At 33.9% G+C, this 27,759-nt stretch overlaps 1 non-coding gene across 1 annotated transcript; it reads right to left on the bottom strand.

Annotated features, from left to right (window-relative positions):
• Positions 1-9,346: 9,346 nt before the first annotated feature.
• TRNAI-AAU (transfer RNA isoleucine (anticodon AAU)) lies at positions 9,347-9,420 on the bottom strand. The gene has a single exon. It is a non-coding gene; the product is annotated as a tRNA-Ile (tRNA).
• Positions 9,421-27,759: the final 18,339 nt, after the last annotated feature.

Here is a 27,759-nt window from a genome sequence, read left to right as displayed (position 1 = left end):
AATTTTTTGTTAAAATGGGACTTAAAATAAAACCTCATATTCAAAGATAACCAATTAGCAAAACCAATTACTAAAACCATCCCAAATTTTCGATCACCTTACCAATAACAGAAATGGTAAAAAATAAAATCCATTGCAAATAGCTGAGAAATAGAATACTCGTGATTATATGTGTATAGAACATAACGAATCAAACAGATATATCCGTACATAGCCTCGGTGTCTGCATCATTGACGTTCTTAGCTGTTTTTACATTTTATTATCCGAGCTTTTAGGCATTTAAATAATGTTTTAAAAAAAAAACTTCATGAAATCTCCAATCAGTCTGTATTGAAAGCCTGTATGAGACAACAAGAAGTTTTAGGTACATGGTTTTTATGCAAGGGCCGCGTTGAAAAGAGTACACTCTGCATAATAACGAAGCTTTTTTTCCTCACTTTTTTTCTTTCACGAGCGAGAGAGAGAGAGAGGGATTGAAAACGAAATTTATTTTAAGTCACAAAAAAGAAAAACGTGCAGAACATGGAAACCCAGTAGAGCAGAAGTTGCGGAGATCGTTGAACAGCTTCTCTTGTCACTCGCTCTATCGCTGACAAAGAAGCTGCTGGACCAAATTATTGATGTTTTGACAATAAGCCAAACGTGAACGTCAACATTTAGAGAAGTAGTTGTTGATTTAGTTAATATTTGCTGCCTTTTCGTATAGCTACATACCAATTATAATAAATATTTTAAAAAAATAGCTGCTTAATTCTATTTTGATAAGAGTTTTAATTATTTGTTAAAGAACCGATAGTAGAAAAGACTATTAAATATCGGACATTAGTTAAGTATTTAAAATAGTACAGTAATATTATCTAAAAGCAATTTTTCGTTGATACATATGTAATTATCTCCGGGTTAAATTTCTTCCGACAACATATTTAGCATCATTTTCCTCAAGCAACAGAAAACAAAAATCTTTGATAACAAACCAATACCGGTAGAAACCAATAACAAACCAATATAGAATTAATCAATAGAAGCCAATGGTTTTTCTATTGATTAATTCGAAGTAATGCAACTGCTGAATGGGGATTGTATTAAATACAATACAGTTACTTTTAGTCCTAACGTTTACAGTGAGCAGCCTAACTGATAGTAAAAGCAAGCTATGAATGAACTAAGAATTAGAGGAGAATTATCTTATATTACATTATATTAACAGACTTTTTAAATTACAGCATTATATTAACATGTTATTTTATTATTTTATATTTTATTACACATATTATATTTAATAGGATTCATAAAATATTATATGTTAATTATATTGATAATATTATATTCACAGATATAATTATATAACTTGAATGGTGTCACCAGAGCATTGATTTCTGAGACTTTTGCACCAATAACAAAACAAACGAACAATAAAATGTTATTCATATTTCAAAATAGGATCAAACTGCCTGCCTGATGACTGTAGGATAATCTAAATTTGTGAATCTATTGGTAAAGTACTAGAACATAGTGGAAGAACGTTTCTAAATATAGCATATTAGAAAGATGTGAGAAGTATAACAGAATGCCAAGGCCATAAATCGGTCGTTGTTATAAAATTAATGCCAGTTCTACCATTTTGTTCAAATACCATTTTGAACAAAAGTTATTTATCTTTTAAAGGCACGTCCATACCTATGAAATCTCAATCCTCAAGAGAAATGTTGAATAATTAACAAGAACTTTCTATGTTTGTGTTACATCGATTAACCAACATTTATATTCCTTACATCATAAACATTTCAACATCATTTCAGGAGATAAGGCTTGACACATACACTTCATGAATCAAAATATGTGCCAAAATATAATGGAAACATATTTCAAGTAGTCATGTGCAGTCGTGTGTGTAATACGATTCCAAGATATTATCACGAAACTCTAATCTCTAATAAAATAAATTGGTTAAAGTAAATAATGATTAATGGGTATACAGTATCTGTAAATTTATTAAAAATTAATTATTTTCCTGTTTTATTTAATTTAATTGTATCAGAAAAAGTGATAATTCTAGCTACAGATGTGAATACATTGACTTGAAGTTTGTTGAAAAACTTGCATATACTTTGAATACAATATGTCAGAAAAAAAAATCGACAGATACGATAATTTGCCAAAGATTAGTCTTTTATTTAAGGGTAAAATGATTGCTTAAAAAAAACTTTTCACTTGTAGGAAGTTTGTAAAGTTACGAAGCGTAGATGTCTTGTAAATAGATTAGCGAATAAAATGCGAGTAGGTTGGCTGTGTTTTTATATGAACACATTGCAGTAACTACAAAGAAGAATAAGAATAATGAGCAATTCAGTTACGCTATGTTGTCTACTGGCCTAAAACAAAAGGCAAAACAAAACAATGAGAAAAATTACGACGAGAATGACTTCTGCCTAACGATGGGGCACTAATAATCTTACAGGGATTGCATCGCTTTTCTCTAGAACATACAATAAAATAGTTTGCTAAAATAATTACTCAGTTTCACCAAAAGAGAGTCCTTTGTTATTGCAATTTAAAACTAACAAAACTGTGGTTGTATAATGACCTCTCAAGATTTCCTCATTAGCATTCGTAGCAATTTACTTAGAAAGACGACGCCGATGGCACATCACTTTAACGGCTATAGACGTTCAGCTAAATCTGGATACGAAGCTCTAACACCCATTGAATAACATGGATAAGAAGTGCAATTCGGTGTCACTATTTCATCCACATCGGCCGGTAGGGAGGTTTGAACGTCCCTTGTCGAATGTGTAATGATGCACTATTAACAGTTTTTAAGTACTGAATGATAGCTCAATAACAGCAGTTTTCAGAGAAATTAGCAGTAATTTTGCCGTAATGGGAGAAGAACGAAGACCAAAACATGATTATCTATGAGCAAAAACACTTTTGCATTTATAAAGGTAAATGCTTCAATATTTTGCAACTAAATGAGATCAAGCTTCAGATATACTGAAAAGAAAATTAGAAGCACTAGATAAATAATCAAGCGTGTTCATTTAAACGAGTTGAAATTCTTTAGCAAACTTAAGTAGTCTAACAATTTTAGAAGCATCGCATAACTGTAATTATCTCGCTTAAGTAATCACTGTAAGCTAAACGGTAACTATTTTACTGTAATGCATATGATCATCCCAGCAACATAAATTGTAGCATTTGGAGAAGATCTGTCGAAATTATGTTGTTCCTATAGATAATATTTGAACAATGAGTCTGCGTTAATGTGTTCGCTTAGTGGGACTGAAATTACCTAAGTTCACCAAAGCATGAACACACAATACAAAGATAAATGGATGTTACCAACAATGAAAAAAAATACTGCCTTTGACAGAGCCATTAATCTTTAGCATCTTCAATTCCAACGGTATAAAATAATTATTATGCACCCTCCGGATTATGAGAGTTAAAACATAAAACACCAAATTTGCATAAAAAGAAACTTAGTCAAACTAATTAAACTGAAAGTAGGAAACAAATTTTTAATGAATGCCCTTTAACTGCTTCATACGAATAAAAAAATAGAAATGCATGTGTTTTATATCCAACGAAAAAATATTTTCATAAAACTTTATTATATGAATGATGAAGCTTTCGTACAATAAAAAAATATTTCCTAAGTTGAAATTACAGCGTAGAATTCACTAATGATTCTGACATCATTTCTATGCATTATTACATTGGATTGTGAGCAATTATTCCTAATGAGCAGTAGAAGCTGCTGGCTGGTTTCATTATCAGTAACACTATTAACAATACCTTATCCTTGTAAGAAGAACATGCATGTAGGTATAAATCCTTTAATTGTCAATTAAAGAAATGCAACTCGTTAGCTCTCCAAAAGCTCTCTGTATGTAAAATATTCAATAATTACAAGAAAATTCATAATGATACAATATCAGGAATAACCAAAGAGAAGGAGATGAAATGTGTCTTCTGTTTAAATTTTGAAATTGCAAAACATTTTAAAGTGTATTTTTATATAAAACGCATTGTTATAATAAATGTATTTTAGATGAATGCAGAAATATTGACTGAAGCTAATAACATGTAAAATGCATATATGTATGCATTTTGGATAGAAAAGATGGACCACAGTGTTAAGAAGAAAAGAACATTAAAAATACATTCGGTATGGGCAACCAAGATGCGGACTAGCACGACATGCCGTGGACGTACATTTCATCCGATGGAAGAAAAGCCAGGCTGCTATACGGACTCCGTTTCAAATCACAGATGCTGTTACTGGAAGCGCCTCATTTTCTAAGCACCCTGTGAACTGCAATAGAATTAATGGTGTAACCTTACACAAATGTTGGTGCACTGCTCTTTCCTCCGTCAGCCGTAATCACAGAAGCTCGCCGATGAATGTGCCACTGTTGTTCTCCATACATGTGGCACTTGTTGTTTTCAAAGTCATTTATTCCCGGTTCTCGCTGGAGTGTGTTTAAACCGGGTGTGTTTAAAAACACACCAGGTATTCCAGGTTCCATTTGGTTTTTATTCCAGGAACTTCAACATGAATCACTGCAATAGCTACGAAATTTGAATATAGAAATAGTTTGTATATAGGATGCATGCAGCATAACTACTCTAAACAGAGGATGCATGGATAACTACTCTAACAAGATTAGATTTCAATGTCTTTGGATTCGAAAAACGGAAACAGTATTTGTCCAGGAAAGGAATAAAATTCTCGGAGACCTTCCCACTCTTAACATTGTTGTGGTACCAAAGTAGACGAGATTGTGAATGACCAATAGGAAGGCGTTGCACTAGAAATGAACCATGGATCAGATTTCGGTCTGAATTACCAAGAGGCACGGTCATCTCAACAGTTTACTTGGAAGAAATGGTTAAGAATGTATACAAAGTATTGGAAGATTTCCTTTAGATCATTGCTTACAATAAATATTTCCGCTTCTCTTCTAACCTTAGTTTAGTTGGTAAAAGGAGTTAGCTATGAGCATAAAGCCACAAGGAAGATGGCGTCAATTTTAAGGAATTTGGATTGCAGGAAATCAAGCTTCAAGGAGAAGTCAAAGAGAAGATAATAATTTTCCGAAATGGAGTAACGGTAGAGATAGTGGATTAATGGCACACAATAAAGTATCAAAATATTAACGACAGAATGTCAAAAAGGGGAGATTCAGAATAAGGCATCCTATGTCAAGAAATATCGGATCTCACAAAAGCACAAAGACAAGAACTACCCTTATGGCGAAAGGCAGGATGTAGTTTAGAAAGTTAATATGGATCAGAGTTGTTGTGGCAGGGATTTGAAATTCGGTCGAAAACAGAGTTTGGCTATTTTGAGGTAATCGTTTACATAATTTAGGTTGTTGTTTATACCACAAATGTTAGTCAAGTGAATAAAGAAGAGTTTTCGAAGTTTTTTTGGGTTTTTATAATTTTCATTTTTTGGAAATATTTGGGGAGTTTTAGTTTTTATGTTAACTGCCTTGACATTGATTTCGAAAGCCCCTACACACCTCTCTCCAGGAACGACCTGGCCGTGTTGATAAGCAGTGAGATTATGCGCCAGCTGATCAGGAAGTCTGCTAAATTTCATTATCTGGTTCTGTCCAGTATACTGTCTTGCAGCAACCCTGTGTAACTGTTTTACTGTTGTAGCCTAGAAGATGGTGAAGGTTTTGTATCTCCACAGTACGTTTGATATGCCATCAATGTGTATCACTCACAAAACATGTTGAAATAACAGGAGAAACGAAACCTATAATCTCACTACAAGCAAAGTGATGGTTCACTAGCGATGTAACTACTTAGTAACTGGCTGGAAAGTTTAATTTACATACGTCATTTAAGTTTTCGGAGCGCCTCTGTGATTTGTAACCTCACAGACAGCCTTCTATGTAATCAGTTTTGCGATAGCACATAAATGTATTAACTGCCAAGTACAATTGATTCCTAGTGTTGTCACTTCTAAACAAAACTGCCAAATTGTTAAACTTAATAATTCTATTTACTTTGATTTTGAATGGTATAGTATTACTATAATAAAATGACTGGCATGAGCGTGCTATTACCCTCGTCATTGTTATTCTGTAGAGTAAAACATGATTTATTACATTTAGAAATTAACAAATTGTTCTGGATAAATCTTCGCGTTCTCCTCAGAGGAATGAATGATTTCAAATCTCAAGAAAACAAGAAGCTTCTCTGAAGTGAAAAGAACAAGCTAATCCCTCTGGAGCAAGGTTGAAATTCTTCTGGATTATTTAGATACTGATTTAAAAATTTGACTCATATTTGGGTTGTCCAGTTGGCTGACCATAGATAAAATTTTATATGGCAAGAACAACACCTAAATCTCTAAACAAAGCCAATAGAAACGGGACATACACTTATTGGGATCATGAAGCTTCCCTTATACGTAAATATGCACTCAGTCATAGTGTCATCAACAGAGAATAGTCACATCTAGTCAGCTACCGAAATGTATACAATCATCTAACATTGATTTCAAATTTTGTCAGAGTGTGAATATTACCACTCGTTGATGAAAATCTCATTGGATTAACCTTGATCTAGATTAATGGAGTTTTAAATTGACAAAAGGTGGTAGAGGTGAAGAAGGTTAAAAGAGAAGCATTCGTCAACACAGTACTTTTTAGTAGTAACTGAATGAAGAAAATTTGTGTACGACATTTATAATATCCTAAACATAACAATAATAATTAGACGAGCCTATATCTCTTTTAAAATAAATTTTGACATGAGAATGAAAAAACCATCGACTGTGAACTAAGTTTGCAGGTGCAGCGATGCTTGACTTTAGCTACATATGTTTTACTAATTTTACACTTCGCTATCAAATAGTTCCTTTGACTATATTTAGATCCCCCCCTTCTAAGACCGTGTTTCCCAAACTCTCAGTATCTGAGTACCCTTTTGAAATTTCAATAACACCGGCGTATCCATCTGAGGCAACGGGAGTTTTAGAGAAGTTACATATTTCATTCAAACACGAATAATTATAAAGGTATTTATTACTTAACATTTGAGTTTTAATAATTACAAACATCAGCATCATCATAATCATCAGTTTCCTGCTACTCTGAGAGTACTACATTATTAAATTATAAACATATAAAACATTTTTATTGTTAAATACTGTACATTATAATAAATACAAAAATGATTAAACACTTATAGATGCACGGATGGGAAGTGAGACAATCGCTGAGGACCGTTATAATTTAAAATATGAATGATTCCAAGGAGCCTGTGTAGCTCAGTGGATGTGGCTTTTGCACTCCAAGGCGCTTGGCCGCACGAAGGAAGACTTCTTGGTTTCGAATCTAGTCGGCGACTAGAAGAAATTTTTCTAAGCATTTCTTCGACCGGTTCCCGAGTTAGTCGATCTCTGGCACGAGCAAGCGAGTTTTTTCTCCCGGAAACTCGGATTTTTCGTCCCGTAAACTCAAGAAAATCGACCGTAGAACCCACATTATCCCAGACATTAAATACGAGTATTAGGGTTAGGGACCACGAGATGGCGGCACTTGTTGAGCGGTCTCTCTTCACTGTGTGTCGCTTAATTAGTGATGATAGCTTTGGGCCAGCTATCTCTCATTGGTACTAGTGGAGATTGAACTGCCCACTCAGTCTCCGAAAGTTAGATAGGGCTAAACGGCCTCGCCTACTCCCTATATATGGGAATAAAATGGCGTTAGCTGATTTTTTTTAATGATTCCAAAATTTAGCGGAGAATTCCGATTGCGTGATTCGAACAATTTGAATATCCATTTTTAATGCAATCAATTTGAACACACGGTTTGAATGCGTGAATTGAATAAAAATACAATAAATTAATGAAATAATAAAATATTATAAAAGAATTCCTTATGCCTGCTCATGGTACGAATGTGCTGTACGGTTTCAACCTCTCATGGAGAAAGAGGTGGTCACATAAAAAATACAGAAAGAAATGAGTCGAAGATATTGAAAAAATTTAAAGTTCAAGACTATCCTAAAAGATACTTCAATGCCTTTTAGTTAATGGACATGGAGATCAAGTCCGACCAAGGGAACGAAATGAAATATGACGAGTTCACTCGTCATAAACCCCTGAGATCCACTTACTCCGTTTGACGAATAAGAATGTCGTCGACTCTATGACATTTTTATTTTAAGAAATAAAAAAGAGATTAATATTAATAAAATATTTTAATATTAATTATTATTCGAATGCACTTCAAAATGTAATAATACTAACAAAACTCTTGCTGAAAGTGAGAGAACTATCTCCTTTGAGTTTCATCGAACAAACCAATTTAGAATGAACTTTATCCAGCTATTAAACTTTATCCAACATTCAACCTCTACTTCACCTAGATTATTATGCTGAAGAGCACCTCTTCTTTGGTGACTGCATTCAAAATAAAGATATTACTTGGAAATAACTGACCGCATAAATCAATATATTTCAATGACGATGATACTTGCTGAAACAGGATGAATTCATCCACAATACAGCACCGATAAAGAAAACTGAGACGACTCATCAGTAGGCAGTTCATGTGCTTTTAACTTTTATTTTAACTGTAAATATTCACCCGATCGAAAGTATTCTCAGAAGTTAATTCCACAAGTGATGATTTAGTAGAACGTCCACTGATATGGCCTGTTAGCTCAGTTGGTTAGAGCGTGTTAGCAGATAACTCACATTGCCAGTGATGCGTAAAGAATAGCCCTGACTTGTTTATTCGCCAATGAAATAAATCCCTGCTTTCATTTATGGCATGGCCATAAAATTGCAACCGTTGTACAGTAGATTTATGCAATAATTTGCAATAACAGTTGAATTCTTTCCCTGACAGAAAGGCATCCGCAATAACTTTGTCTCTCCTCTAGGAACAATGTCAAAATTCTCGGTGGTTGTGATTTTGGGGAATAGCGACCTCTCTCTCTCTCTCTCTCTCTTTCTCTCTCTCTCTTTCCAATATTTTCCAACAATTATAAACTCTTTGAATCTGTACAACAAATTTATTAGGACAACTTATTTCTATGAACTAATAGTTATTATTTCGGTTAAGCAACCCATGTAGTCAGTAAACCGGTTTTACCATATTTTTCGAATGCTTTAAAAGGTGCTGTCAAGTAATATCAAATTTTGAGTTAAATAATCTCAAAATGAACTGTATCCTTCATTAGGTAAAATAGAAGGATATGTTATATCCTTCTATTTTACCTAACAGAAGAAGGATATATAAATATCCTTTTTTATGCCTGAAAAGGTTTCTGATTTTTTAACTCTCCCCTCCCACAAAATGAAGCAGTCGTTGGTCTGTATGAGTATCGAACCCACGACTTTCGCGTTATTAGCACGACGCTCTAACCAACTGAGCTAACAGGCCATGTCAATGCACGTTCTACTAAATCATCACTTGTGGAATTATTATTATTATTATTATTATTATTATTATTATTATTATTATTATTATTATTATTATTATTATTATTATTATTATTATTATTATTATTATTATTATTTGTCACCTCCAGGGAGTCCAAAGACTAATCGAGGGAGGCCATCTACTCCACAGCTCTGCTTCCACCACTCACAATCCACCAATTGACTGCAACCACACCAACGCCATCTACCGCCGACCACCACCACTGATATTTCCACAGACAATCACAAACATCCATGCCCACGGCGGAATTCGAACCCGCAGTCTCTTGACTGGAAGGCGGACACGCTAACCACTCGGCCAGCCGAGTGGTTTAGTGGTTTAGCAATGTTTAGTGTGACTCTGGAAGAGAAAAAAATGAATGAAACTAAACATATGAAGGGTGTTCATTATATCTGTGATTTTCGTGTAATTTTCTTAGGCAGACATGAAAATTATACGAAAAGAAAGAAAAAACTTCATTGTCCAGATCCAATCTGGTTCGTAGGAAAGATCCATAACACTTCTAACAATTTTGGATACTTTTAATTTCTGGTACTTCAAAAGTCTTCATAAATAATTTCTTTCGTACTAAGTGACGAATTGAATTATGTGAGATAAAGACAAGCAACAGGAAAATATAAATGTGAGTAATGAGATCACATATGCTTTCAAAGTCAAGGAGGCAGAGAGAACACGTAAATAAGCAACTCGGATAATAAAAGAGAATTGGTAGTTTTCTCTTATAATTTCAATGATGGCAATGTATTTTAATGACGGTACTACTTGCAAAAATAGAATATTTTATCTAAAATGCTGATGGATGAAAGATACTGAATTTCAATAAACAGTTTATATACTTAATATAACCCTCGCTAGTGGGCGCATACATACAATGAATCGTAAGTAAATATTCACGAAATAGAATGCATTTCCAGAATATTTTCTAGGAATAAAGAGAGAGAGAGAGGATAATTTGGGAAAGAAAACAAACAATACATTTCGGAAACTCAAAGTAAACGTATTTACTATGGAAATTTTGCTGGTATAAATATCTATCGACAAATGCAATTGAAATAGTTATATCGTATTATAAAAGAAAAAAAAAATTCGTGTTCAACTGATATTTTTCACTTGAATTCACTTATTCTCTCTTTTGTTTCCCCTACTGGAAATGGGTACTGGTACTTTTTTTTTTACTGAAATTAGTGCAGGTCTCCTTTCATCATTGTAGACCTTTACGTAGGAGTATTTCAGTCAAATCGTGATGTTTAATAATCGTAATCGGTATTTAGATGTGTGAAGTCTACGGTAAGTTCACCAGATTGATAAAGTAAAAATAAAAGATAAAGTTCCCTTGAGGAAAAAAATTCCGTCCGAGGTGGAATCAGCGAAGAATGTAGAAACGTTTCCTGTAGTCGGGTAGCAAAAACAAACTTATAGTTTTTTTTATCTTTCAGTGATTTATCGTATACTGGATATTACCACAAGATTACGTATTATGTTTTACTTTCTGTATCAAATGTAGTAAGAAATATTTCTGGATCTATTCTTGAATATAATCTACTTCCTTACTTCTTACGGAATTGCTTTTTTCTCAGTTAAGAAATTTCTACTTTTTTTTTTGAGAAATTCACTTAAACATTGTCTATATTTAGTTTATGTTTAAATAGGAAAATATATATCTGCGATAACAAATTTCATCGACGTTAATGGAATGTTGTAGATTCTAATAGGCCACACGTAGAGTATATTTCACTCTATAAACAGTATAATCAAATCGCTTTATAGTAGATTTTTCTTAGCATTTTTATGAAGATTTCGTTGACTGAAAACTGTAATTTAATTCAATGATGGCATGTTAAGACATCCTAACGTCACAGAAACCATGTCCACTAGTTGCTTTGGCAGTAATCTCAAATAACAACAACTACTACTTGTTGACATGCGAGGCGATGTCATCACTCACCGACATTTTCGTAAAACATTACATATGATTACTCTCCATGTAGAAATATAAGTAATGCGTACGGTTTATCGATGACAAAGAGTCACCAGGAAAGATGTCATTAGTAACATCGAACAGTTAATGTCCACCTGCCACACATCACAATTATCTAATGACAAACTGTGTAACTTCCGGCGACACAATTCTCATTCAGGCATCGAAGGATAATCTATATTGCATGTCTTTCAGATGAAACTGTCACTGTTGAGAAATTAGATGAGTATGCAATCCCACTGCACTTATGACGTCGGTCATAAAGATGAAGAGTCAATTTGAACACATCGTCGCTTGTAGTTATTTTGAACCGTTTTGAGTTCGTCTAGAGATGTATCCAGAGGAGAAACTACAGATGATCATTCCACCTTAGGAACAAAAAAATCATCTAAATTTTTATATTAATAACAAAAAAAACTATTTTAGATCTAAATGAGATATCCAAAGATTATGGTATGATAACATCAACAGCAAAATCACAAACTATGGCCTTTAAAAGACAAGATCCAACAAGAACTAAGATAGTAATAGATAACAAGATCTTAGAACAGGTGAATGCATTTAACTATCTAGGATGTATGATCACATATGAAAATGAAAAAGATATAAACCTAAAAATAGAAAAATATTTAAAAATAGAAGGTGTAATTAACTCTATATTTGAACCAAACCTAGTTCAAATACAAACCAGATTAAAGTATACAATACATTAGCCCTATCAGTCTTATTGTATGGAAGTGAAATCTGGACAATAAAATAAAAAGACAAACAAAGATTAACAACAGCAAAAATGAAGTTTATGAGAAAAACTGCAAAGTATACCCTATTTGATCACAAAAGAAACGAAGAAATTATGAAAGAATTTAACCAAGAATCAGTAATAGAAAAAATTAAAAAATATAAACAAACATGGATGGAACACGTTCAAAGAATGAAAATAGAAAGATTACCAAAACAAGCCTTAAAGTACAAGCGATTAGGAAAACGAAAACCAGGACGTCGTCTTAAAAGATTCAATGATGACTACTAAGGTCCGAACAGGCCACCAAATCCTTGATGTGCATGATGATGATGATGAATAACAAAAAAAAATCCAATCTGTGTATATGTTTTAACTATAATACATATTTAAACGAATGTTATTAATGAAAAAAATTGTTAAATAATATTAATAAAATAAAATATATTAATAAACTAATCTTTTTGTTAATGTTTTATCGATAAAATATTGATATTTTTTTGAAGAGTTGAAAGTTGCAGTGGTGAGGAATACTTCGTGGGGAAGGCAACTGCACAGAATATCAACGGTTGGAAAGAACAAGAGGATAAGTGTCAGGAAAGAAAGAAGAAAATCTCAGCGAAATGTCACCGAAAAGAGGGATTCTGTTTGGTAATTTGTTACCAAACAGAATCAATTTGTTTCCATTATCCATTACCATGGATAATGGAAAGTTTGTTAAAACTCTGTGGAAAAAGGTAAGAATGAGCTTTCGTAGAACTGAAGGTGGCAAAGTGATCTTCATCTCATCTGAAAATAGCACAAATGTCTGGGTAGAAATTCTTGTAGAAATTCTTAAAGCTTGCGTGGATATTTTGTAAGAAGTGGATAATGTTATGCAGTTTTACAGATGATTTGATAATGATTTATTTCATACAGCATCACCTGATCTAAATCTTCAATCTAATAATCATTATCCTTCTAATTTTCTGAATATTTTGGTCATCTAGTCATTTCAGAAACAAACAAATTATTTTAGTCAAATTTTGATCTTCCAATAAAATATAATAACATTAATTAAGAGGAATCCGAACAAGTTCAATTAATGCATGACAACTTTTAATTTTTGCACTTCTCTCACTAATAACTCATCCTAATTTCCGACGAAGCATTCTACATTTGATAAAAAGTAATGCCGTCAGTTTGCGGCGAACACCGCTAACCAATTTTCCAACGATATCGAATATGCCTCTTACAGCAGCGATAACAAATTTGGCATTTTACAAATATTTTGCTGAAAGATATAAAGCTAATTTAAAATAAATTAATGCATAAGACCACATTAATTATGTTTGATATTTACGATGAATTAAATTAATTTGTAGATTAGTAAAAACTTTTACTTTATTATTATTCAAAATAAATATAATAACTGAAATAGAGAGCCAAAAGGCTTCACTTCGGCGATGCTAAATTATTGAAATTAAGCGGATATTGAATCCAACATTATTTCAAAGCCGAATAGAGAAACTACAAGAGTTTCAGAGAAACTGCGAGAGTTTCATGCCGAATATAACCTCTGCATCACTACAACCTGAGTATTTACAATTTTGGATCTGCCTACTCATTGATGAGACCTCAACAAAGGTCGAAACCGGTCTGAGTAGTGACCCCCCCCCCCATAATGTATAACATCATACATCTCCTAGGAGATGTGTTTTACATTATGGGAAAATACTAAGGATAGTGATCAGACTTAACCCACCTTTACTACGCATTGCACCTGTCAAGAAAAGGTCTGCTTATGCTTGGATTTGCTGAAACTTTTATAATTTCTATAGATATTCGGCATGAATCTCTTGCAGTTTCTCTATTGGGCTTTGAAATAATGTTGGATTCAATATCCACTTAATTTGAATAAATATAACAAGTATTAATTCCTAACGAGAAAGTAATGTTAAGTTAGTCATTAACATATTAACATTAATTTCTCTTTAGAAATTAATGATTTTTTTATTATTTTTAAATTTGTATATTAATTCACAAATACATCTTAATATGATATTTTTATCTTATTTTGTTTGAGTTTTTTATTTTATTTTGTTTTATTTTATTTTGTTTTGTTTGTTTGTGAACATATGATCATTTGCTGTATTTCCGATATCTTGATACCAGAAATAGATTCTGTACTGTTAGTTTCAAAAAGGATTTATTTATTTGTATTTATTTGTTTATTTGTCTTAAAAGTTTATTTCCAAATTTTATTATTATGTCTTAACATTTTTATTTTATAACTTCATTATTATACATTGAAAATAACACCAAAGCTAGCGATTAACCACCAATTAGCCTGTTTAAATTCGTTTTAAACTATGTATGAAAAACAGCCTAAAGAGAGAAAAAATCTGTAACCAGTACGAAATCCTCTTGGTTTTAAGTGGTTTTATTATATTGGTACGACAGCTCATCAGATATAACAGGGATGGAAATTTTTGAAATATAATTAAAACACATGAAAATCATTTTAAGGTACTTCATACATAACAATATTTGTTATGTATGAAGACTTTTACGACTTTTCCATTGTTCGATGCATCTTCGGATTATAAAACTGAATGTGAACCTATCACATTCAGTTTTATATCCGTGACATGCTGAAAGTGTGTTTCCATTCAGTATGTGTCAAATGTGAAAAAGAAGTAGCGGGGCTTGGATCTGGTGAGTAAGGGTGGTTGAAATACGCGATGCATTATTGTGTACAATTTTTTTTTCTAGGTGTTATGTGATAGAGCTGTGGTATGTGATAGAAACCCAGACGTCGGAAGACCATTGTGGAAACCGTTTCGGATGACATTCTTCTCAAAGATATTGTGAAATGGTTTTGTAAATTTTTCTTTTCTTAGCGGAAGAAAACTTCCTGATACAAGAAGGCCTTCCCTTAGAAGAAGAAGAAGATCCGCATTACCTTACTTTACCTTGACATCTAACCGGATGAACCTCACTTTCTTCTGCGAAGAAGCTGAGAGTTACTCTTTCAACGTATTCATTTTACATCGCAAAAGAGGATAAATTATGCATGAATTGTGTAACACGCTTCCGATTGTGTCACATGCATTCTTCCTTTTCCTTAGGGAGTGACAGGAGATGTTTGCCAAAGATTCTCCATGGTTTCCAGTTCAATTTGATTTTGTTAGTGCTTTCATGTTAATATTTAATATTATGTTTCAAAAATTTTTAATAAGCTCTGACATGTACATGTCCATGATTTTTTACTAGAGCATATAAACATGCAGAAGAGTGAATTAAAATAAATAAATAAAATAAAATAAAACTAAGTATTCCTGAGTGAAAGTCTTTATTGTAACACAGACGCCTTTATTACACGAGTCGACGATGGAAACTCTACGAAACACCTAACTTCATATTTATGGATAGCAAACCAATCCACCACCTGTATTCAGAGATAGACCAACTCATTTTTGTAAATGGTATATATAAACAGAAGGTCAGACATATACTAACCGTAGCCAAACCGATAAAGATGTTTATGCATATAACTCAGTCTATCACCAAAGCATATCTATAGGTGGTAGAAGAAATTGATGCTAAGAAGCATAATTATTATGCAGACTTTAAGTCGCAATACAAGATATTTCTGATGATTAGCTGTCCATAACAGATTCAGCGGTGGTAACATCAGCATTCAATACTAACGCTGTCAGTCCCTATTAGGACTGACCCAACAAAGAAGCAAAGTTAAATTATAAGTGAGAGAAACTCCCAGTAGTTTGAGAAGCGATGGATCCATCCAAAAGTTTAAAACAGTTTCAGCCAAACAAAAACATATTTATTTGCCGATTTATAGGTTTTAATTACATCAATAAAACTAACATCCATCCGTTACCGAGTCAGAGCAACACTTCAAGAAAAATACATCGACTGTCGCTTGAATACCACCAGAGAGAATAAACTCCATATGCGAATTAAATACAGAGTGGAATCCAAACGGAGCTATTTTGAGGATTTCAGAAGATAATACAAACTTTCTTATCTAGAATATACTCAAGAAGACACTGAAAACTGCAGTGCGTCGTCCACATCAAGAGAGAAACAAAGAGGGACTTCTCATTCCTTTTTTCTTTTTTGATATGTAACTTAAAACTTATCTCTGTTTTCTATATGTATTCAATAAAAAGTAAATAGTTGTTTTCGCATGTATAATTTTGTATATTTTATGTATATTTTTTAAATGATTTTTATTGTTTATTAAAAAAATAATTATGCCAATAATTAATATAATTTTTTTTTGTTTGACGAACATTAATGAATGTGTTCTGAACATTACGTTCACGGCTGCAGATTTTTAAATGTTCAAGAAATTTTCTGATATTTCTGTGTTTGTAATGGTAATTATAATGAATATAATTTTTAATGAAAGACTACCGATAGGGCTACAGATAGACAAAATGACAGGAATACAAATCGACAGGATGACCAAATTTATATAAATGCTTAAACTGAAGTGAAACTATTCGTTACCTAGATTAATAACTTGGCAGCCCATCAATAATCATCACGATTTATAACTCTTGACGGCATGCTTTCTACAAACATGCGATAAAGTACGCATAACAAAGTATCAAATTATTCACCTCCACTGTGAGAAAAAGAATGCCCGATATCTCCACTATAGTGAATGTGAACATTTCGAACAAATAACATTTCCAAGAGAAACTTGTCTCAGAACTGCGCTGTTACATACCCATAGCTCTTTAAATTTATTCCCGAGAGAAATCAATTCCGATAAACGTGCCATTTATTAGGCAGAAGATTAGTGAAAGAATTTCATTGTCTTAAGTTAAAGAGGATGAAAAGTTTCTCTGAAGAAAATGTTGTTTCCCATAAGCTCCACTGACGTACACAGCAATCAATTTCTCCATGCTATTCTTTCCCCTAAGAGTATTCTTATTTTTCTCGTAAGCAAAACAGAATACCAAACACCTACTAAGTATGTAAGAAGCACAAATAAAAATTTCTTGCGACCACATGGAAGGAAAAGGAGCTGCGATCCAACCACTTAAACTATTGACAACGAGAAAAATGGTGAACAAAACGCGTAATTTTGGTGTGAAATATATTTTAATGTATAGAGCGCAGTAAGATCGATTTTAAACATTTCTTTTTAAAGTTTATGTATCGATAAACAGTTATTCAATACATGAAAAGGAATCTGCAAAAACCTTGGTAGCAGTTGCTCAAAGGGACATAAGCATACAAGTTGTTACACACACACACACACACACACACACACATACACGGGAGCATCAAGCTTGATGCTCTGTGCCTTGAATACTAGTAATCATTTGATTAACTCGCTTCTGTTTAATTTCTATACCTGATAGTTCACTTTTTTGTATGGATTTTGTAAAAATAGTGTGATTTAGTACATAATTTATTATGTACTAGTGTCGAATGCCATCTATAAATCCATTGAGATATAATCTAAAAAGTAATTTTCTTCTTCTGGATAAACTGCTACATTCCTTATTAATGTAACGCCGCTTTTAAAAGGTTATTATTTTTTTTTTCTACTGGATAGACTAATGGCCTGATCTGAGATAATTAGTCTAGACAGGGTTTAGTTATAACATTGCATCTCCAGTGAGTAATTTGTATTCACTGGAGCTATTCGTCCATTCTTTTTATGATTTTTATTTTATGTTCAGTCTGCGTTTTCGAACGTGTCTTATTAAGTTCACCCTATTAGCAGGAACTAGGAACAGTAAACTAGGTTAAAACAAATTAAAAAAAAACAAACAGGGAAATATTTCCTGGCAAAATTCATACTATTTACAATTTATTTTGAATTTCAAAAAATGCATATAATTCGATTGGAAGCATCTGATGATATGAGTTAATAAATAAGTAAAATGCTAGTAATAACTAGTTTACTTAAAATGTAGAAGGATGCCAACTTCATTAACATCATAAATGACATATTTAACACTCATAAGCCGGTTTTCGAGTATCAGTGATTGTTCAAATAACAAACGTCTCATGTTCTTGCAAGCGAGGGAATTTGACATCCATGTCATCCTCTAAGGTAGAGGAGCCTACGGCATACCTCTTAGGGTGGTTTAAGATATCTGTAGAGGATGTTGAAATTCTAAGATAAATCCATATTTTCCATCTTTATAAGTTTTATCAGCATTAGTCTCTTTGAAGAGAATTTTTTTTAATCGTGCCTTCATTACGTTCCAGAAATAAGGAGCTACTCGGATATATATTCATCTGATAAGATTAAAGCTAGATATCCGACTATCGTCTCCTGCACTTCCCATAGTTATCTCGAGAAAAAAAAAAGGGGGAAAGACATCAACAATCAGCTCCTTCAGCACCTAGAATTCAACCAGTTAATGAATGGCTGCCAGTATCGATTCCGCCACTCTCGGCCAACATCAGATTTTTTTGGCAATGTCATCCAATTATGAACTCATGCCTTGGAAATATTTCGCAAAACCAGTGGTGGCGGTCCTACGACCCTACTGCGTGCCATAGCGGATGTTTTCTTTCTTAAGATTTCTCCACGAATTTCGAAGCTCCCCTGGGGTTTGTACGTTTGCCCGCATTATTCTCCTATTTATAAATAACCTTCTGTCGCTAACTACGCATTCCATCCACAGTTTTGCTTATTACATGCACTCCATTCGTCTTGTCATTCGACAAACCTTGCAGTGTCCATACATTCCAAGCTATAAGATATTCGACTACCAGCGCTTCAAACACTGATCCTTGCTATATTTCAGTGGGTTGAGGACGACCAATGACTATGTCAATTTGAATGACATCAAAACGAAATCTTTCCTTAAATTCACTTAAGAAAAAACCATACTTCCTCTCACCTTACACAATATCCAGATGTTCTCCATGCAAGATCAGATGAGATATTTCTTCTTCAACAGACTTACACCTCTAGTCGTTCTAGAATACGCACCTTACATCCATCACCTTGATTGCATCCAAAAAAAAACTTGATTTGCTACTCAGCTGAAGACGTTATTTCTATCTGTAAAAGTACTAACACTATAAATCCCAAATGTACTTAGAATACTATCGTGATATATGAAGTGGTGCTCTAAAAATTTCTCTGATCTCACAGATTCAATTTCCGTTTAGTGCATTATTTTCATGGACTGATCCACTTAACTGGTCCTTTGATGCCATTCATCCTCTTTTCGCCCAAATCCATTAACACACTAACAGCTGCTGGCTAACGTCCATTCACTGTTCTGCTCCAAATATGATGAACCAAATTCTCCTCCTCCTCTATCATACGTTCTACATCTGTGCTCTCAAGTAGTAGCTCTCAACTTGCCCAGGCAGTTCTGCATAAAGACTACAAAAACCAGTCGTTCGAATGATGTCAAGAGGTTGCTTTTTTTTGCTTTATTACGTACCAACACACAATCCTAATGTTCCATGTGGGAGTGATATTTAAAATAATAAAAAAAAAACTCGTAGCAGCTAAAGTTTCAAACTAAAGAGTATATAATATCCTTAGATTGATTGTTTCAAGGTAAGAGGCATATAGATTTCCAGAAGGAAATGCTCTTACGTATAGAACTAGCAAACTCGCCTTCAACTGAAATTTTCTTATAAAGGTATTTGGTCGCTAATACGATTCAAAGGTAGAAATGCTCAGTTTTTTCCCTTCCACATAATTTCGTGAGTGTGCATGCATGCATAAGTAGTTCCTTGGAGAAAACCTGAATAAACATCGAAAATGTTAAACACAAAAATCAAAATCAGAAAGTATAAGATATGTTATTACTAGTATACTTTTACATTTATCCGTCATTCGGATGGGGAAGAAAGGGAAAATATCCCGCACCAAGTGCACAATAGTTGTCCTCTGAATTTTGAATATATTTGGACAACTTTTAGCCTGCAAAACACTTAAATTCTGAACCTAAAGTCTAAAATACGACTAATTAAAGAATAGCTAAACAAGAAAAAGAAAACAATCCAGAGGCAGCAGAAAAATATTGAGAAGGTACTGAAACGCATACAAGAATAACTGTCTGTGTCCATTTATCATGTAGAACTAATTCGAGAGAGATGTTATGAAGAAGCTGCAAATCACACTTCCGTGAATTTATAAATTATCCAGATTAAAGTGGCAATGCAAGTGAGAATAGAAATATAATAACTATAAAATACAATTTTTTTACAATTCACAATCTGCAGATTAAAATAATAAAAATAACAAAATAAAAAGAAAAGAAAAGAAAAGCAGAAAATAAGAATACACAAAAGTAAGCAGTCTGTGTCGCCGATGGTGATATTCGTACTGGTTTATAAAAAATATAACTAGAGGCGAGTCGATCAGCATAAAAGTATAAGATTGTATCTATATAGATTGCGAATATTACCATGGTGTGCAGAAGCGTTTCCAATATCGATTATTCTGTTATTATTCTCTCACTATTTTCATCCGATGGAAGAGGGTGGATCTGACAACACAGCAAGGAACATTTCCAACGTCTCTGCATATGATAATTGTTGTCATGTCTGGACAACCCATAAAGTAGTCATATGCTACTTTACATGGGTTGCAAATTTACTGACTTCTTTTCCGTTACCAGTCATTTGGTAAAATTTCCATAAATACCAGTTTATCTGTTATTTACCAGTAATTTTTTACATTTTCGAGAAAATTTATTCTGAAAGACGATTAATAAATTTTAATGAACAAAACATTTATTGAACATAAACATGACATAAAAAACAAAAAACATTCTAAAGAAAAAATAATAAGATTAATATTATTAAATATGAATTATGAATAATAAACTTATAATTTTCAGATTTATATATATAATAAATTTATAAAATTTATTATACTTATATATAGAGTTTTATTATTTGATATCCTTTTTATTAAAGTGGGAAAGGGAAAATAAAACTTATCAAGGCTGCGTTCCCCTCATTGTGACCTAATTTTGTACAAATTAATTCAGCAGTGGAAAAAAAAGCCCACATGTTGGTCCACTAGTCTTTAGACAATCAAAAATCAATCTAAATGTTGACCTCTTCTTTTTTTTCTTCTTGAGAATAGGCTGAGTTCCTTTTCTAAGGACTTATGTAAAGTCTTTAGCTCTTTTTTTCAGTTTTTTTTTTCTTTATTTCGAACTGAAGTTTTTCCTTCATTGATAATTCAGTTGATGTCGAAGGAACTGATTCTGAAGTTGCAACATTCTCAGATACGATCTAGGAAACACAAAGAAAGTTGTGGAGTAAACGGATAGGAACGTATAGGTGCTGCAGGATGGAATTCTACTCCCTATTGAAATCAATATCCAACTTTGAGAAGTGGCAAGCTTGAGTGTGTATATGATCGCGTGTTGATCAATCGTGTGTTTCTGAATTTCCGGATTTTGTAGTTCTACAAAACTGTAAGGTTGTGCAAAGAAACTGTCATTGTTCATAAGATACAAGGAGTTTTCCGCCTAAGTGGCCAACTTTTCCAATGCAAGTGAGTGGAACTATGGTATATGTTCTTATTTGGAATTAATAAAATACCGAGCTCAAGGATTTTGTTGGAGAAACCAATTCCAAACATCATCGAATCTCTCTCTCTCTCTCTCTCTCTCTCTCTCTCTCTCTCTCTCTCTCTCTCTCCAGAACGTATGAATCCGCAATGGTAAATCTTAAATTAATGAAAGTGATACATTCTTTGCCCGTCTCAACTCGTCCTGAGAGAACATCATCATTACGACATTCGCAATAGAATGATTGCCCACCAATATATCAGACATCCTAAATATCAAGGGTCACATTTAGGGTTTCCAAGTTTCATACAAACATGATTTAAGTGATCGGTTGTTGGTTTCTTTTGTGTAGTATTCAGATTTTTCGAAGACTGTCCATTATCAAAGTTGATAAGCATACTTACATTTGCTTCTTAACAGGCTTATAGCAACCATTATAGGCCGCAACGTAAACTTCTGTCGAGGAAATTATTTTAATTGTATTATTTTTTGTCAATTTCTTTCTTTTTTTCTTTCTTTTTCATGTGACTTCCGCCCTATAGTGCACTAGTACTATGGGTGGCTATGGATTTTCCATTTATATGTATATTGTATTTTATTTTTTCGTAATCTAATTATCCTGCTCTAGAGATCAAACATGAAAGGCTTTCAAGACACTTCAATCCTCCTGTAAGCCGTGAGATGGTCTCATACCTGGCAATGAAATTCATCTCCCACACATCCATGGCTACAAGAGTAGAACTTTGAGTCTGCTGGTTGGACAGCAGACACGGTAACAATTCGGCCAACCATGCTGGCAAATTAAATATCTTCCCGTGAACAACACCTTAATTATTGGAAAGAGAGATTAGTGTATGGAAAGGGATTTGCTGTAGAACATTCGAGTACTTAAGAGATCGCATGTTCGATTCTAAGCACTACCGTTGAAAAGGGATCGTAGATTTCTTTTAACTCCGGTTGTTTTCTTTTATGAATATCTATACTAACAGAATTTAGAAAACAATTTTTTTTTCAAGCTTGCTATAAGATTGATTTAAAATAAATACCTTTAACAAGTAAATGACTCCATGTAATGTATTCTTGCAGTATTTCTCTGTGCTGACAATTGTCAGCACAGAGAAATCAAACAAAAACGCCAAATTAAAATAACAGAACAAACAAATCAGTAACTAAGATCGTGTTTACAGCAGTTATAACAGTGTTATGCAAATTGGAGATTTTCTGTTCTTCATATTATCTTCAAACGAATTATAAATATAAAATTAAAACTACCAAATATTATATGAAAGTTTTTTCACTTGGCTAAGCTACTAATTATATTTGATTTTATCCTTTATCCAAGTGTTAGCAAACAAAGTTTGCCCCTGAAGTACTTTCAGGACTAGGGCAACTCGTGGTAAAGGTGGTATAAGTTCTCATCCCTTGCCTTAGTATCTCCCATCATGCAAAGCACATCTCCTTGCGGACATGTATAATGCTATGCATTAAGGGAAGTGCCACAACCCAGACGGGTTTCAACCTTTATTGAGGTCTCATTAGTTGGAACCAGACCCAAGGTGGTGATACTATATACATTATACATGTCCGCAAGGATATGTGCCTTGCATTATGGAGATACTAAGGCAAATGATTACAATTTATACCACCTTTACCACGAGTTTCCCCCAGTTCTGAATGTACCTGAGGCGCAAACTTTGTTTGCTAATACTTGGATAAAGGATAAAACCCAATGCATAATTGGGTTTTATCCAATTTTGCAATTACCCAATTAAAAAAACCCAATGCATAATTAGTACAAAGTATTATTTTAAACTATTGGGCGTAACTTAGTACTAATGATATGGCCAAATTAATATTCGGGATTTTTCATATCATTTATTTAATTTTTGTTCACCGTCTTTGTATTAAATGTCCAGGATAATTTTTAGGGCGAAATGACCTGTAACTTGGAATAGGTATTTTTTGACACGCCTTCTTTAAGTATATATAATAATAAAAATAATAATAAAAGTAAATAATAATAAAAAATGGTTTACAATATTGTTAAACTAACATTATTTAGAAAATCAGTAACAGAGTTTGTTTCACTCTTTCATATTAGGTTATGGTGAAAGTTATAGAATGAAAGGAGTTTGGCGCTGATGACGAGAGTAACGAAATCAGAATGGCAGTACAGTATGTGTCCGACCGTTACTTCAATCTAATAAATTTAAAAGGGAAACTTATCAGAAGTGGGCCGAAATTTTCCTGTTCAGTTTTTTCTTCTTGAATTATGCATGATTTATCAGTGTATGTACATGCACTTTTTAAATATTTTGAAGAAGTATATTATCAAACAACCTTCATCAGTACTTGGCGGCTTCGACATGTTTCAAATATGTCGCCTGCCTCAGGGAAAAAAAAAAAAGATATGGATTGAAATCGTGCAAAAATAAATCCACAGGTAACATAAGTGGTCTTTGTTAACTAAGGATAATTTTAATAACCCTAATCATTCTTAAATACTTCAATGTAATGTTTTCATTTTTTTTTTTTTGAATTTAGCTAGTTTTTGTCTTTACTAATCTATACTAAATAACCTATAAAGGACCACTTTTTTAGTTACTTCTCCGCTGATACAATGGATAACATTATCCGTGCAGAAATTCAAATTTTTGTGGCGACGTTTTCATATAATAAACTTAAATACAATGGCCAGTATCAAATTTGGTCGCCTTTGAAAGCAGATTGAGCAAATTACATTCCTTACAGGAGCAGATGGATGGAGAATTCACGTTTTACACATCAAATTTAAAATATAAAAAAAAAATCAGCTAACACCTTTTTATTCCCGTATACGGGGAGTAGGCGAGGCCATTTAGCCCTATCTAACTTTTGGAGACTGAGTGGGCAGTTCAATCTCCACTGGTACCAATTAGAGATAGATGGCCCAAAGCTATCATTATTAAGCGGTACTCAGTGAAGAGAGACTGCTCAAATGTGCCGCCATCTCGTGGTCCCTAACCCTAATACAATATATTTAATGTCTGAAATAATGTGGGTTCTACGGTCGATTTTCTTGAGTTTACAGGACGAAAAACCCGAGTTTCCGGGAGGAAAAACCTGCTTGCCCATGCCAGAGATCGACTAACTCGGGAACTGGTCGAAAAAAGGCTTAGAAAAATTTCCTCTAGTCGCCGACTAGACTCGAAACCAAGTCTTCCTTCGTGCGGCCAAGCGCCGTGGTTGGCAAACGCCACATCCACTGAGCTACACAATTTAAAATAATAATAATAATAATCAATGTTACATAATACGTAACATTATAAAAGTAATATGAGAGTTAGATGAATCAAAATATAATTCACTAATCATTTCATATTAATAATATTATAATTAACATTAAATTAATATTATTCAATATTTTGTTACCTAGATTAAATAAACGGAAACTAAAATAAACACGTGATTGTATCAGGCCAAAGTATGCTCTTTCATCCAAACATTTATTTTTTAAATAGAATACCAGATAGATTTAATTTGGTAGTCGTATTTCTGATAACATTACTGCTAATAAGAGTAAAATATCACTCTTCTAGCAATATCAGCCGGGAAAAATTCATTTTAAAAATGTATTTCATAAAAAACATCTTTGCAAGTTTTATTTTCACTTAAAAATCTTATGCAATTATTAAAATAAATGAAGTAATTTTAACAAAAAGGCTATTTATTAAAAACGTTAATTACGTTTTTGTATCTTTTAAATATATTATAGAGAGATGCAGAATTTTAATCATCGTTATCTTATCCTTCCATATATCCTTCCATATCATACTTCATAGGATCATTTCTGTAGTGTGGTTAGCGTGAAGTTCATTTTTTGTGAACTTTCCCCATACATATTAGCAAATTGTTTAGCTAAGCGCAAATTATAGTATATGTTAGCTCAGTTATTATCGGCAAAGCGTCTCATAGAGACACTTGATAATAAACTACAGCAGCAAATACAGAATGAACCCCAGACTGGGGCAACAATAACACACTAGGTGGTGGGAATAGCTTAGGCCTCACCAGCATGGTTTTGCCGCGTACGCGGACCCTTGGAATCGAAGTGAAAGCTGATGTACGACCTCGATGTTTGGCCAAAGCCCTCATCGAAAGCGTCGGTGCTGAGCAGATTTTTGGGTTTACTCCCTTTGGTGGTGGCCGCTTCCAAGTAGTAGTAAGGAGTGAGCTAACAAGAGACAAACTACTTGCAGGATTCGAATGTAATGGAAAAACAATAGTTCCATTTTTGGTAGGGAGTATTACCAAATTACTTAGAATCCCCAGATTCCCTTTAGAATATATTGAAACGGATGTAAAGATCATCCACGAAATATTCGGGAAATTCGGCGTTATACACAAGGTGGAAGTCCTAAATGACGCAGAAAACCCCAAATGGAAGTCGGGTGAAGTCCACATCTCCCTCGAGATGAAAACGCCCGTTCCCAACTTCATTTTTATTGGATCCGCCAGAGTAATGATAAATTACCCTGGTGTTAAAAAACAATGTTTTAGATGTGGTGCTTTCACTCACCTTGGGGCAGACTGTCCTAGAGTGAAATGTAAAAACTGCCTCAAAGCAGGCCACAACCAAGACAACTGTGAGTCAGCTTGCCTGAAATGTGGGGTAATTGACCACAAAGTGGACACATGCCCATCCAGAACCCTTGCTGAGAGGATGGGTGGTGCAATCACGCCAGCAACTCCACCAAGCAATGGAAATGACATAGCACAGGAAGCTTCTCCTCCTTTCGAGGCTGCTCCTGATATAACAGAAATCCATACCTCCACTTATAAGAAAAACCGAAAGGGGAAAAAAACTTCCACAAGCAGTAAAATCCAACAAGAAGAAACAGTGGCTATTGAAACCATCAATACCAATATAGATACTAATACAGATGAAATAGATACAGAAGAAGGAAAGATGGAGGTGAACATCAACACCTCCAAACGGCCATTAAGCCCACAGGAAGAAGAGTTGGTAACGCCCAAAACAGCAAAAGTATCTGAGACTGCTCACCCAGAAGTTCCTCATGCAAAAGCAGGGGAGACTCTAAGCCATCTTATTAGAGGTATCGCTGGGGTGGCGGATAAATTCAAAGAAGCGATGGCAAAATTAGGAGAACCTGAACTCCTCCTTACAGGGAAGCATGGACCTGATGTTGTCAGTGCAAAATGGGGTGACCTTTTCGTGGATGACATCAGCAAAATCAGCCCTGATCAAGTAGAGGTAGCTATGGATTTAGATGAGGAGGCAGTTTCGGCGTTTTTTATAGCTCTCTGCAAACTGGACACGGTCAAGGGAAGTGAAGTAGCCAAGAGAATATTAACAGCCCACAACAAAAGAAAGACACAGTAACCACTTTGTGGGTTTACTGTACTCAGCTTCACTGGTTTTTAGCTCCCACAGGTGGGGGAGGACCTGAGAACCCGAGCGGCGAAGGCTTACAGCGAGGCGGTGCAGTTCCTTGTGAGCTGCATCACTCGGGCAAGATCCTTCCTCCACCTCTAAGTTTAGCTTTCAATTTTTTGCTTTTCTGTGTACTTTTTTGTTTTTTGTTTTGTTACATGTTTCCTTTTTAGGATTTTTCCTTTTTTTGTAAAGTGAAAAATCAACGACCGTTTTAGAAACGCCCCTGGGGGGCAAACAGCTAAAACAGGTCAACTGAGGCCTCTTTCACCTACTCTACCACTATGCACTCTATCTTTATTTCCTCTCCTACTATCTGCTGACTCTCAGCCTATCTTACTCTACAGGCCGATGATGAAGATTTGTTGAACTCACAAATTATATATCCTTTCATATTCTATATGGAAGGATAACGATGCTCGAAATCGGTCATCATATTACCCTTGGAGGGTAATAGATGGCAATGCTGTAGCCAATGAAGTTCTAACTGAGGCTCGGCTATTGCTGTTACCCTTCTGTCATAATCAGAGCTTTAATAGCTGAATACCACCTTATCCCTACACTGTCCACTACACTCTACAGATCTACAGATAACGGG

The sequence above is a fragment of the Typopeltis vanoorti genome, chromosome 8, assembly GCF_054136105.1.
Source record: "Typopeltis vanoorti isolate ZY-2024b chromosome 8, IOZ_Tvanoo_1.0, whole genome shotgun sequence".
Lineage (NCBI taxonomy): Eukaryota > Metazoa > Arthropoda > Arachnida > Uropygi > Thelyphonidae > Typopeltis > Typopeltis vanoorti.
Note: the sequence above shows the minus strand (reverse complement) of the source record. Positions and strands in the feature narration are given on the sequence as shown.